The sequence below is a fragment of the Ambystoma mexicanum genome, chromosome 14, assembly GCF_040938575.1.
Source record: "Ambystoma mexicanum isolate Mex_15411 chromosome 14, UKY_AmexF1_1, whole genome shotgun sequence".
NCBI lineage: Eukaryota > Metazoa > Chordata > Amphibia > Caudata > Ambystomatidae > Ambystoma > Ambystoma mexicanum.
In genome coordinates, this window is record NC_090940.1 from 316859369 (window position 1) to 316873964 (window position 14596).

At 49.3% G+C, this 14596-nt stretch overlaps 1 protein-coding gene across 2 annotated transcripts in view; it reads left to right on the top strand.

Moving 5' to 3' along the window:
• Positions 1-14596, top strand: part of TTC7B (tetratricopeptide repeat domain 7B) — a 2178739-nt gene that overhangs the window by 1412735 nt on the left and 751408 nt on the right. The gene's annotated exons all lie outside the window — the stretch shown is intronic.

Below are 14596 nucleotides of genomic sequence, written 5' to 3' on the forward strand. Positions count from 1 at the left end.
GTTTTGGAAAAGGGGCGTAGAACCTCTGAATATCCTACAGGGTAGGATGAGGAAAAAGTGTTATAGGAAAGGGGGCACCGCGTCTCACCCGTCGGTGTTCCACTTCCACTCCCAGAGGACCCCTCATCCAGGTGATCCTCCCGCACTGGTCCACACCCAGTAACTGGATCCAATAGCGATGGCCGCGTCGTGGCCACCCGGATGACAGATCCCTGGGGACTAGCGAGTGAGACACCTTCAGGTTTTTCACACTACAATCACAAGTGTACAAGTGTTCTGCTGTAAGAAGTAAAAGTGGCGTTTTTAGTGTCTCAATGAGGCCGTAAACCGGATTTGAAGATCGTTCAGCAGGCGATGAGTTTAAATGCGTGGGAAGAATGTTGTTTGCTACTGTTTTTTGCATTTTGCCCATAGGCTGCAGACACAGTAAAGGGTCAGCATTTGTTTTTATAAGCAGTTTAATAATCATATAAATGTGTTTGCGGGGATGGGACTGGTGGGTATGGGCGCATTTATGAATATTGTGAATCAGAGCTGAGCACAGGAATACCAAGGTTGGTCACCCTTGCATTTGTGATGTTGGTTTGTGTCAATGAGTAATGGCATGAGGATAAGATACTAATTACGCCATGATCTTGAGCTGGATTGACTATGGGAATGTGTGGTAATCATGGGTTTTTAGCCCTCGGAAAACATTTTCAGTTTGAATAATGCGATCGAATCAGGGTCTTGTCACTGCCAGGGGGACAGGGGGGGGTCCCCTTTCAGTCTGGGTAGGAAGCCTACCAAGGCATATGCCAGAGCTAGTCCTACCCCAGAGGGAGGTGGGCAGGGAATTGGGAAGGACCCAGTCTCGAAACCCCTGACTGTGCCTTGAATAAAAAGACCAGTACCGCTTTCAATCACCCAATTCCATGCACCCTCAATTCTCGGCAGAGTTCTCTTTTCTTTTTTACAGAACTACCAGGACCAACAGTGAATACGGCAGACCGATAGAGGGTGCTGGCGACTTCACTACAGCTTCTGAGGTTCAGATACCTGCCCTATGCAAGAATGATTACCAACCGCATATTGAACTGAGCGGGATGCTGACCAGAGATCCAGCAGTGAAAATACCAAAGACTGTTGAATGTGCCAAGCACCAAAAGTGAGCGGGGCTTAAAGGGGCATATGCAGCCTTATATAACAATAGCCCAACCTTGGGGGAATAGGCAGCAGTATATCGGACCCTAGGGACAGGTGGAACACAGACCCAATAAGGGAGTGTGGGGGGGTGGCTAAGGACAAGTAGGCACGGGTATAAAACACCTGTGGGTAAAACCGAGTGAGGGGTGTTCAGGTGAGGTCAAGAGATATGGAGGAAGACCAGGAGAAAGGATAGAAGGTGGAGGGGAGTGCTGAAGAGACTGCGGAGATGTTGGATAGGAGCGCAGGCTTGGTTGAGTGGGGTGTAAGAGACAGGAGAGTTTATAGGGTGAAGGAGAGAATAGAGACCAAAAGGGAGGCTGGAACGTTCGAGAGAGAGAGAGAAAGGTGAGAGGAAGGTGGAGAGTGGTTGTGAAAAGTAGAAAGGAGGGGAGGATCGGAGAGTGCAGAAGAGCAGTTGTTGGAGAACAGAGGTGTTGGAGGGAGATGATAGAGACGTGTGAGACGATCAGAGAAAGAGTGAGGAAAGAGGTGCAAAGAGAGAAAGAGAAAAAGAGAAAGGTAAAGGAGGGACAGGTGACAGTGGAAGGTGGGGGAGTAGGAGGAAGGACTACGAGAGAGGGAAGTAGGAGAAGGAAGGGGGTAGACGAGTAAGAAGACATAAGATCATTGAGAGGAGTGACTGGGCGAGAGTGGTTGAGACAGCCTGGGCATCCTCTGAAATTGTTAAGACAATCTTTTAGGGAACACTAGCGTACGGTACCCTTAGTAAGTCTCAGAGGGAATAATATAGGATGAGGCTTTGGCCTTTAAGCCCTCCCACTGTAGCATTTGTTGCAGTTTGTTTCAATGCCCCGTGTAGTGTGGTAGGTCAGAATCAGGAGATAGACAACAAGGCATGATTTTCAAAGGTTTATTCCATCTGATTCAAATCCCTAATCCTAGCTCTATTCTACACAATTTAAGGTCATATAAGGTGCTTGTCAGGGAGTCAAGATGGTCAACATACAATGTCCTCGTTCTCTCTCTCTCTCTCTCTCTCTCTCTCTCTCTCTCTCTCTCTCTCTCTCTCTCTCTCTCTCTCTCTCTCTCTCTCTCTCTCTCTCTCTCTCTCTCTCTCTCTCTCTCTCTCTCTCTCTCTCTCTCTCTCTCTCTCTCTCTCTCTCTCTCTCTCTCTCTCTCTCTCTCTCTCTCTCTCTCTCTCTCTCTCTCTCTCTCTCTCTCTCTCTCTCTCTCTCTCTCTCTCTCTCTCTCTCTCTCTCTCTCTCTCTCTCTCTCTCTCTCTCTTCTCTCTCTCTCTCTCTCTCTCTCTCTCTCTCTCTCTCTCTCTCTCTCTCTCTCTCTCTCTCTCTCTCTCTCTCTCTCTCTCTCTCTCTCTCTCTCTCTCTCTCTCTCTCTCTCTCTCTCTCTCTCTCTCTCTCTCTCTCTCTCTCTCTCTCTCTTTTCCACTCTAGGATTCTTACGGTTTCTCGCCCCACTCTGGGGTTTCTTGGCTCTTGCCCCGTATCTACGCAATTACATCAAGATTTTGTAAGCACATTTTCCACAAATATATGCGGGGTTCCCCCTGCCCTCCGCAACATCCCCCCAGCTTAATTAAAACTCAAACCCAACCCCATTTCTATATTTTCAGCTAAATGCATTTTAAAAAATTGAACAAAATATTCTTCCAAAAAAGGAAATGCAATGTGATCTACCAATACCCTTTCCCCACCTCTGGGTCTCTTTCTTATTCCTCTCCCCATTCTGGGGCTGCTTCTTCTCACTCCCCACTTTGGGGTGTTCAGCCTCTCCCCACTTTGGGTCTCTTCTCATTCGTACTCCCCACTTTGGGGAGTTCTCAATCTCTCTGTGCGGCAGGACTTTTCCCCTTCTCACTCTCCTTCCCTGTGGTATGCTTCCTCTTTCTCCACTCTGGGTTACTTTGCATCTTTCTCTCCACTCTGCCAGTCTCCCAGTTTTTCTCCACTCTGAGTCTTTCCTCCTTTTTCCTCCCCAGTCTTGGGCTCCTTCCTCTGGCCTTGACGGTCACCTCCCATTTCTTGGTAACCACCACGTTCCTGTAACTGACCAGCAGTGCACCTTGAGGGGAGGGGGGCTATGTAGGGCGATGGTCTCTTGTCTCTCCAGGGAGCTGCTTATGCGACTCAACTGGCCCAACAGCGGTGGGTGTTTCCTCCTCGTCCCTGCATACCCGGTACAGGAACCTGTGGGTGGTTCCTCCTATGATCTCTGCCTTGGTCGCTGAGATACCCTGTTCTCGCTTGGGCTGCCACACCACATGGGTATGGTTCCTCACCTGCCGTGCCACTTTGCACCCTCCTAGTTCGACCTTCGGGTGCAATGCCAGATCTGGCTACCTGTGTCTTAGAGTATCTCTCCTCACTTTGCGCTGCAAAGTAATTAAACACAGTTGGCTCCATGGATGCTCCTTCCTAGTTACTTCCTCGCCTGATGTGATTTCTTGATGCTGGTTTTTCGGTCAGTCTGCTCTTTTCCTTTGCTTTATGGTGGTGCCGGAGGCTGGGCTGGCGTGCTCCGTGTTGGCAGCTGTTTTCCCTAAAGAGGTTCAAATGAAATTGGGTCAGAAGCCAGGTCTGTATTGTCAAAGGGTGTATGATTATTGCAACTGTCAGCTCCTACATAACCCATAAAGGTGTTAGTCTCTGGAAGGGTTCCTGTGTCGCCTAAGGGCGAGTCCCCTCCAGAAGGATCCCATTTACCCTGTCCCCTAGGGGCTGTTAAGTATAGGAGGCTCGCCTTCCTAGTCCCAGAGGGGGAGCCTCCTCCTTGGGGAGAGGTTACAAACTACCTCGATTCGTCACAGTAGGTAAGAGGTAAAAGGATTATGGGCATCTTAGATTTAGATTCAAGTTTGTTCTTGGTGGTGATATTTGCGAGGGTGTCATCAGTCCAAGAAAGCGGTGCGTAGTTGGCATGTGTTGTGGCCCACGATTATGGGGAATCTCCCATTTTGTGAACTTTTTTTTTTACATTCCTGGTAGGTGAGTTTGTTCAGGTTCTTGAAAGGGAAAATAGGCCAGTGTGATCCCCATATCCTGCTGAGATCTGATTATGACTTCAGTGTAACAGATTCAAATTTCTAGTTCTCATTACAGTTTTTATTCTTATGAGGCAGATAATATGAGTGCCCCTGTGCTGGATAACAGTGGCAATTATAACATATATAACTAAAGTGGGCAAGCACTGTTTAAAAGCATTTAATTATTATAATTTGTGTTTCAGATATGATTGGTTGTTGGTGTTTTAGGCCCTAGTCTATATTTATTCTGCAAGTCCCAAATTTGACACCTACCGTTATTTAAAAACATTGATGTGATGGCTGACCCGTAGGGGAAGATCACTATGCATTTTGAAAGATGGTCTAAAATGTTCATACAAGCATATGGTACGAGTGTTTTTCTCTTTTCCCACCCGCAAAGCTATATACGAGCTACACAAGCAATCAACGTTATAAGACTTATGTCAAACACACCCATCAATACAAGCTGTCATTTTGTCGTTTGTGTCATTAACATGTCCAAAGCTGGTTTATAGAGCACCTAATCTCTAATGTGATATTCTGAGATTTATGGAATCGGCAAATTGATATTCTCAGAATGTCCAAATCAGTGCTTTAAGTGGCATTCAAAATCAGGGTATGGCCTGTGTAAGGAAGGCATGGAATCAAACATGAAGAAAGACACATGTAATCATATTTCAAGGGTGTTTATTTAACTTAAATGGGTTGGTAAAACACCTATCTTTACCTAAATCTAAGGATGGGAGCAAGCTACGACCATCAAATAATAACGCAGTCTTAGTGGAGTCTGTCAAAATAAAAGGGCTGATACTAATAAACCGATTGCCAATCCTTACTTCTAAAAACAAAATGTTATGGGATCACAATGTACGTAAAAGAAAAGTGTTCAAGAAATATGTTGGGATAGTTGAGCAGTTAGCTTCCCTTCCTCACGTTTTCAGCGCACAGCATTGCGGCATGTGCGGGCTTCGCACACGCTCTAGCTTCTTGGCCACGAGGATGCAGTCCAACACATAGGCATCGCCAAAGTCTCTCTCGCAATGATGGTCTCTTAATGAGAGGACCTGATGCAGCAAACAAAACACAAAATTTCCTTCCCGTTATCAAGGTTTTACTTTCACAAGTTCATGAGTGGTCTCCCTCCTTCGGCCTTGGACCATGGGTCTCACTCGTCCGGGCTCAGACCCCTTTTCTACGATATTCAATTTGGTCTCCCTTCTTCGGGCTTGGACCATGGATCCTCCTCGTTCGGGCTCAGTTCCCTTATTGATACCAGAATCAAATACTTTCAAATGTGCAATGGGTTTTGCTCAAACCGCCGCAGGACCACTTTGATTCACTTCACACAATTTACACTTCACATCGATCTTCTGCTTTCATTTCCTTTCATCAAGATACTGTACAGAGACCTTTGACTGGGCACTTTCATGGTCCCGGACCACTCTGTCAACGGTATCTTATCTTTTCTTCTAATGTTCAAATATTCAGCAGCAATTTAGCTTCACTCGCGTCTCTCATCACATGCATTTAACAATGTTCCTTCTAGTGCTAACTTTACAGTGTTGCAGCTTGCAACCTTGACTTCAACACAGACCAGAAAATATCCAACTCACCAGCTGTGTTGTTTTCTGTTGCTTGTTCTTGGAGCCAAGGATGATAACACAGCATCTGCTGCTCCTCCCCGCCTTGGTCAGTTATGCGGGCAGACCCACGATATCTCCGACACACAATGCAGGATTCTTTAGCCTTGTTTCCTGGTCTTACGATTTCTGGCTTGAAGGTTTCTTGAAAGTAACGGCATCCTGTCAACGAGGTCAAGGGTGTTGCCCCTCGTGCCTGGCCGTCGTTCTCCCCTTGTTCAACTGCCAACTTGAAACTGCTGTACCTTTGTGTGTTTTGCCTCGCTCAGAGTGTCCTCACGTGCTCCACCTTTTATCTTTGTGGGGAAGTGTAATGGGAGTCAGGTGTGAGTGATTGTCGATAATTGCCTCACCTCGCCTGACCATAGTATTGGGACAGGTCAAGAACATGGTTTGGGTGTGAGTCTGTTTTCTCCCATAGCAGGCTGTCTGTGAAAAGTGTTTGTGCAGGAAAGGGGGGTGGGGGGGTTGAGTTTCTAAATATCCCATCGGATAGGATGGGATAAAGAGGGAAGAGAGGGATACTGGATTTCACCATCCAGTGTCCCACTCCCACTCCCCAAGGACCCCTCACCCAGATTATCCTCACACACTGCTACAGCCTCTGGGTCTGGATCCAAAGTCAATGGCTGTGCCCTGACCACCTGAGAGAGAGATCCACGAGGACTAGCAGGTGAGACACTTTCGGGTTTCTCACACCTGGCAGGGGGTTGGCGCCGCAATTAAGACGTTACCTGAATGCTGCATGGCCACGCCCCTTTTCACTGAGGCCCCCCCTAAGAGCCTGGCTTGAAAGACTCTGGGCTAGCTGCAAGGATGAAGTTCAAGACCATCTGCATCGTCCACAAGGCTTTCTGGGGCCGGGCCTGCACTACTTCCAACTCTCTCTTCCAAAATACCTTCCTTCTCGAGACCCTTCGCTCACCTACCTGCAACTGTCTGAGGGTTAGATGCTTCATCAGGCAGAGATTTGGGGATAGATCACTCTCCCCTGCAGGTGCCTCTCTCTGGAATGGCCTCCCTGCCCCACTCAAACTTGAGCCATACCACCTGAAGTTCCGGAATCTGCTCAAGACCTTCATTTTCTTCTCCTGCTTTCTCTCTCCCTCCCCTGCTGACTTACTGGTCTGCTTGGCTGACTGGTTACCCTCAGAGTCTCACTGGGTATCATGCTCCTCCATGATCAGTCGCCCCTGCACTGCCTCCGGGACTACATCACACTTAAAGACTCTATATGTAACCCCTACAGCACCCTGCCTCCTTGTACTTACGCAGGGCGGCGCTGCCCTGGCTGCACTTAGAGCAAGAATGCCCTGATTACCCTTCCCTCTCCCTGCCACTCGCCCTCCCCCCTCCCCCTGCACTTTGCTTTGTCGCACTAGCACAATCTGAATGACACAAGGCCTAGTAAGATTGTTTGTCATGCCCTCCCTCTGTCTCCCTCCCTTGTCTTCTCGCGTCTAGAAATACTTGTGTACAGGTGCGCTATAAATGACTGATCATATCATATATCATATTCAGGTCTGGTAAGTGCTGCTTAATTGTGGCTCCAACCCCCAGCCAGGCACCCCTTTGCATTGATCACCCTCTTATCTGGGGTGCGAGGGTGGTGATCATTGCAACAATGGGGTGCCTGGTGTGGGTTGCAAAAATTCATAAAGAAAATGCAAGCCTTTTTTTCTAAAGCCTGAAGTTCTCGCTTATATGTGAGAGCTTCAGGCTTTAGAAAAAGTCCTCTCCTTCTAGCGGTTTGGTGGGCTGGGGTTTGCAGGGGAAATCAATGAGCCCCCACAGGACCCCATCTAAGACACAATTTTCAGAGACTGCTGCGTCTCTCCCCCGGCTAGCGCTGGTCCACATAAAGCCGTGGTCCAAATGATTTTCTGGTAGGTAGAAATAGTTGCCAATCAGTGGTAGTTTGCAGTCTAAGGAATTCAATAATATCATTTGAGGAGGGGGCGATTATCCACAACTATGTTGGACCCAAGCCAATTTGGGAGTAACACATAAATATTTGTATTTAATACTAAGAATGCAGGTATGGGATTGTTCTCATAATATCCTTAACAGGTGGAGGCCGCAAATTATAAATGATTGCATAGTAAGCATGTGACTTCACTATTTTATAAATAGCTTTGCCTATGTGAAAACTGCAGTGATGGCTAGTAAGCCATAGACTTACGTAGCATCCTCATTATCCAACAGGGGCGTTTTTTCTGCTTCTGTTATTGCAAGATGTGGTTATCATTCTTTGGAAGCATGGAAGCGAATTGCAAGTGTACCAGCTTTATCATTTGGAGACAGTTGAATCAGTTCACCTCAAAAGCCCAAGCCATTTATCTGTCACTGTTCGTCCCAGCATCTCAGCCCCAGTTCTGATTGATAAGTGATGCATTGTGTCTCTGCCCTGTATCATTGTTCTTCCATGACAAGGTTATCGCATCAGCAAAGTCAAGCTCATTCGGCTTCGCTACACCAGAGCAGCGATTTTATGCACTTCTCCAGCATTGGATCTTTCATAGATTCACATGCTTGAATACACCCTGTCGTCAGACTGGGAACCCTCAGCAATTTAAATAATAATAATATAAAAACGTTTTCCTTTAGGCAAAACAAAACTAAACCCATAGACCTTTTTGAGCCCCAGGTGAGGTAACGAGGTCCAGGACCCTCCTGGGCCCAGACCAATGCTCCTTTGAATTGTTTCGTGCCCCCAGGCCCCTGCATGCAGTGCCTCTACTTCCCCTTCCCTGCTTGTTGCTCTCCATGTTCCTCTCCCTCCTCCCACCTCCCATCCCACCCTCCATCCATGATTGGCTGATTGAGGCCTTGCTGCTCGAGGTGGTTACTGACCCTGCCGGTGCTCGAGCCGTATGACCTTTTTGAGCCCCAGGTGAGGTAACGAGGTCCCGGACACTCCTGGATCCAGACTGATGCGCCTTTGAATTGTTTTGCACTCCCAGCCCTCTGCATGCAGCGCCTCCACTTCCCCTTCTCTGCTTGTTGCTCTCCGTGTTCCCCTCCCTCCTCCCATCCTGCCCTCCATCTGTGATTGGCTTGCTTTCTGGTCTTAACAGACCCTCTCAGGGCAACACCCTACCGGGCAACCCCCTGGCAGTCAGCCCCTCTGGCTAAGGCCCCCAATGCAAAGGGCGGCTTCTACAAGAGGCGGCTTCTTATCGTGCCTGCAGGTGTCCGTAGGGGAAGCCAGTGAAGCCAGCCATCAAGACACCAACAAAAAATCTAAGTGTGGCATGGGTGGGAAGTAAAGCAATTACTCTACTCCAGAAAGCCCTGCCACTCTACCTTACCTTTCCAAAAACATAGACTGCCAGGCGAACATCACTTACACCACACATACTTAGGTAGATGTGTGACCATCAGCCTGAGTCTATTCACGACAGGACTGTAAATGTTGTCTTACGTCGTATATAAACATATTTGTGAATGCTTGCATGTGCCACACTCAGATGGAATCGTGGACATTAGCCTATGCCGCATCTAGATGGGATTGTGCATGTTCGCATGTGCCACACTTAGATAGAAATTTGAATTTTAGCATGTGCCACACTCAGATGGAATCGTGGACATTAGCCTTCATCGCATCTAGATGGGATTGTGAATGTTAGCATGGGCCACACTTAGATAGAATTGTCAATGTTGACATGTGCCACACTCAGATGGAATCGTGGACATTAGCCTACGTCGCATCTAGATAGGATTGTGAATGTTAGCATGTGCCACACTTAGATGGAATTGTGAATGTTAGCATGTGCCACACTTAGATGGAATTGTGAACACTAGCCTGTGGCGCTTCTGGATGGCTCTGTGAAGGTTAGCAAGTGCCACACTTAGATGCAACTGCGAATGTTAGCAAATGCCACACTTAGATGGAACTGTGAACACTAGCCTGTGTCGCCTTTGGATGGGTCTGTGAAGGTTAGCAAGAGCCACACTTGGATGGAATCATTAACATTAGCCTCCATCACATCTAGATAGGACTGTGAAGGTTAGCAAGTGCCACACCTACACAGAATTGTGAATGTTAGCATGTTAAACGTTATATAACCCACTAACCAAAAAAGTTCAAACTTTCTGCATACTTTTTTTTTTTAAATATATTTTTATTTTATCTCAACCAAACAACATTACAACAAAACATAAATAAAACACTTCAAACAACAAAACCAAACAAACAAAAAGTAAGGCACTGCAATCCCCGTCCCTCCCCCCTATGAGCCTGTAGAGTGTCCGCCCTCAGTGTCCGTTCCGTGCGGTGGGGTCTCATCGCTCTCAAGTCCAGCCGAGGCTGATCCCGCACCAAACAGCTCAGCTAACAACAACTTCCATGCCGTGAGAGAGCCTATTTCTTCCCCATCCCCTGCCATACTGCCATCTTGCCACGCTGTCGTTTCGGCATCCGCCCATTTTTGGAGATCCCGCCACCAGACCTCCACTCGCGGCTTGTGACATTTCTTCCACTCCATGGCTATCCTACGTTTGACAAGCACATAGGCCAGATCTTTAAGTTTCTCAACATGTCGAAGCTTACGCGCCCTGGGATACCCTCCCAGCAGACAAGCCCAAGCCGAATCCACCTTAAGTGTAATACCCCTCCCTGCCAGCCTTCGCGCCACTTCACCCCAGTAAGTTGCAATCACTGGGCACGCCCAGAACATATGTATCATGTCCGCATTCTCTTTGTTACACTTGGGGCACGCCTGGCGCCCACTACCTAGGAATTTGGAAATTCTAAGGGGGGTCATATATGCCCTGTGCGTAATATAGAGCTGTATCTGCTTGAACCTGGCGTTCCTCGATACCTTTTTGTGGTACGCCAGGGCGCGCTCCCACATCCCATCCGACATCGGGGCCCCCATCTCCGCTTCCCACTCCAGTCTAAGGTGCCCCAAATCCTTCCCAACCTTTGTCATCAACATCTCGTACAACCTAGAGACCTCGTGTCCACCCTCTGATGCGTCATACATCGTCTCCAGCGTGGCATCCGGTTCATCGGCCAAAGTAGTTCCGGGCCACGTGCTCCGAACCTCCCGGACCACCCTATGATATGTTACATATTGACCCCTGTGTAGTCCCGACCCTGCCTCCAGTTCATCGAACTCCATCAGGGTCCCATCCTGCCAGATGTCGCCCATAGTGATCAATCCCACTGACTCCCAATACGTCCGGATAATAGTTCTCAGCTGCCCGTCCTCCTTTGCCAGGGCAATCAGAGGGAACTGCGGCATACACGGCAAGGGGTCACCCATCATCCGACAGGCACGCCGCCATATATTCCTGCCAAGGGCTAGCATCTTAGGACGCTCTCTCATCCATGAGCCAGTCACCCAAATCACCTCCTGCAGATAGAAGGGGGAACAGTCTTTCCCTAGCAGCCTATGTTCGGGGGTCTCTTCATCTGAAAGCCACCTGGCCACATATTGCAGTTGCGCCGCAATATAATAGGCCTCAAAGTTCGGCAGCTTCACGCCACCTTTCTCGTAAGAGTTCTGCAATTTCCATAATGCGACCCTGTTGCGCGTGCCGTGCCACAGGAAATTCCTACACACGCTATGTAACCTAGCGAAAAACTTCCTAGGTATCATGTACGGGATGTTATTAAAGTAATGCAGGAGTCTGGGCAGCACCACCATTTTAAGCATAGCTCCGCGACCCATCATAGCTAAAGGCAATCTTTCCCAGAACCTCATGCACCTCTCAATCTTTCCCACAGCTAGTTCAGTGTTATACTTGTGTTCTTCCTCGGTCGTGTGATACACGTCAATGCCCAAGTAACGGAAGGAGCTCGTTGCCCACGGAATCCGCAGCACCGGCAACCTCTCCGCCGGTATCCCCCCATAACTGCCCAGCGGGAACAATACGGATTTCTGAGGGTTAACCGCTATGCCGGACAACCACGCGTACCTCTCCAATACCTCCAAGATATACTGCAAATTCTCTTCCGGATGTTTCAGGTATAACAGCATATCGTCTGCATACAGGGATATAAGATGGCACTCTCCTCCCACCTCTATGCCCACCGGATCATACTGCTGCCGGAGGTAAACTGCTAAGGGTTCGAGGGCCAGTATGTACAACATTGGGGACCAAGGACATCCCTGCCTGGTACCTCTGCCTAACTGCCATCTATCTGACACTACTGCACCCGTACGGACCCTAGCCAGAGGCGCACTATATAATAACTCGGCCCACCTCATGTAGCATGGTCCCAGTCCGAACTGCCCCAAAGCCGCCAGCAGCCATGGCCATCGGACGGAGTCGAACGCTTTAACCGCGTCCAGCACCACTATTGCCATTTCGCTGTCCTCACTGCCCCCCCATTCCACCACCCTGTGAAGGCGCCTGTGATTGTGAGTAATATTCCTGTTCGGAACATAGCCCGTCTGGTCAGGATGGATCAGCTTGCCTATTACCCTCCGCATTCTGGCCGCCAGGACCGCTGTCAGGACCTTGCTGTCCTGGTTCAGCATCGACAGGGGCCGGTAGGAGCTACAATCATGCCCCGGTTTATTGGGTTTGGGGAGCGGTACTATAATCGCCTCCCTGAGTGATTCCGGCAGCCGCCCCACCTCGAACGCTTCATTAAACATCTCCAGCATGGGCGGGAGCACCTCCTCCCCATACACTTTATAAAATTCACTGGGGAACCCATCTGCACCTGGGGCCTTACAAGTGGGTAGCTGCCGCACAATCTCCTGCAGCTCCTCCAGAGTGATCGGAGCATCCATCTCCTCTCGCTCTTCGTCACTTATCTTGGGCAGGCCTATGTCTTCAAGTACTACCTCTATCTCTTCCCGGCTTCCCCCCTCTCGATCCTCATATAATGTTTGATAATATTCTGCGAATGCTCCATTCACCCCTTCCTGGGTGTCCTGCTCCACTCCCTTTTCAGTGATAACTGATCGGATCGGGGATCTTGGGGTCTCGCTCTTATACAGCCAAGCAAGAAGCCTGCCCGTCTTGTCTCCCCCGGCATGCAACCTCTCAATATACTTCCTGTAATTCAAATTACAAAGCCTGTCCCAATGTTCTGCGCACCTCTGTTGCAAATTAATGACCTCCTCCATGTCCGTCTCCCCCTCCCCCAGCTCTCTCTCCAACTCAATCTCGGCCCTCCGCAGATCTGCCAGGACTCCTCCCATTAATCCTTTGGATTTAACAATGGCAACCCCCCTCATTACAACCTTAAAGGCCTCCCACAAAGTACCAGCCGACTTGACGCTGCCTGTGTTCGCTTCAAAGTAAGCAACTATCTCCTCCCTCACTTCCTCTCTGAAGACTGGATCCCTGAGCGCATCCGCCCTAAGGCGCCATGTTGGAATTCGCGCACGTGGAGGACAAAGCTGCCAACGCATAACCAGGGGCGAGTGGTCCGAAAGGACTCTCGCCCTGTAGTCTATCTGGTCACACTCCGCGACAACGTCCGGAGTGGCGAAAAAGTAATCCAGCCTTGTGTGTAACTGGTGCGGGGCCGTGTAATGCGAATATTGCCTCACGCCAGGGTGTCTCGTCCTCCACACGTCTGCCAGGCCTAGGTCTACCAGCAGCGCCTGCAGTACCCTAGCCGCCGGGCTGGGCCTGTCCACCCTGTCATCTGACCTGTCCTCCTTGGGGTCTAGTACACAATTGAAGTCCCCTCCCCAAATCACAGGACCCCCCATCCCCTCACCCAGTCTAGTGGTCAGTGTCCTAAAGTATGTCGCCGTGTCACGGTTGGGGGAATAGGTATTTATGACGCACACTACTTTATTTTCCACAAGCCCCCTTACCATGACCAGCCTCCCATCAGACTCCACAACCTCCCCAAGTAGCTTAAACGGGACATGTGGTGCAACCCAAATCAGCACACCTCTAGCATAGGCAGAATATGTGGATCCAACTACAGTCCCTCTCCACTTTCTCCCCACCAGTTCCAGTTTATCCCGTGTCAGATGTGTCTCCTGTAACAAGGCGATATCTATCTTTTGTCTTTTTAGGTACAACATGACCTTGTTACGCTTAAGGTAGCTGTTAAGCCCTCTAACGTTCCACGTTAGTATCCTAAGGTCCCCCATGATGCATCAGTAGCACCCATCCCTTTCCCAGGTCCACTCGCCTCCCCCCTACCGCAAGGGCCCCCATCCCCAGTTTCTCTCCCAGGCTCATATAAAAACTGACCCTCCCCACCCCCCTAACCCAACCAACTGCCCAGCTCCATCCCTGGATCTCAGGCATCCCTGTGTTCGGTTCCCTCTGGAACCCAAGTAGAGAACCCGACCGGGTGTCACCCCACACACCGTGACTAACCTAAACTCAAACTGGGGTACAAAGAACAGTCCCCAGAGGCTCCCCTCCCACAATTCCGTATCCGCACACATGGACCATGTTTCAAAGTCCTAACGCATACACTACCATAACAAAGTCCCACCAACTATATTCCAGTCCCAATATTCATCGCCCAACCGGGCCCGCAGCGTCACTTATCTCTTCCCGTTCCATCCGCCATCCGCTCATCTGGCTCTTGAGGACAATTTTGTGCATCAAGCCATTCCATGGCCTCCTCCGGAGTGTCAAAAAACAGTGTCTTAGTCTTAAAGAATATCTTCAATCTGGCCGGGTAGAGCAACATATACTTGTACCCCGCTGCCCGCAATCGCCTCTTGACCGCCCCAAAGTTCATGCGACTACGCTGCACTTGCAGGGTGTAGTCGGGGTAAGCAGTAATGGTCGCCTCTCCTCGCTGTATGGTGCCCCCCTTACGAAAGTG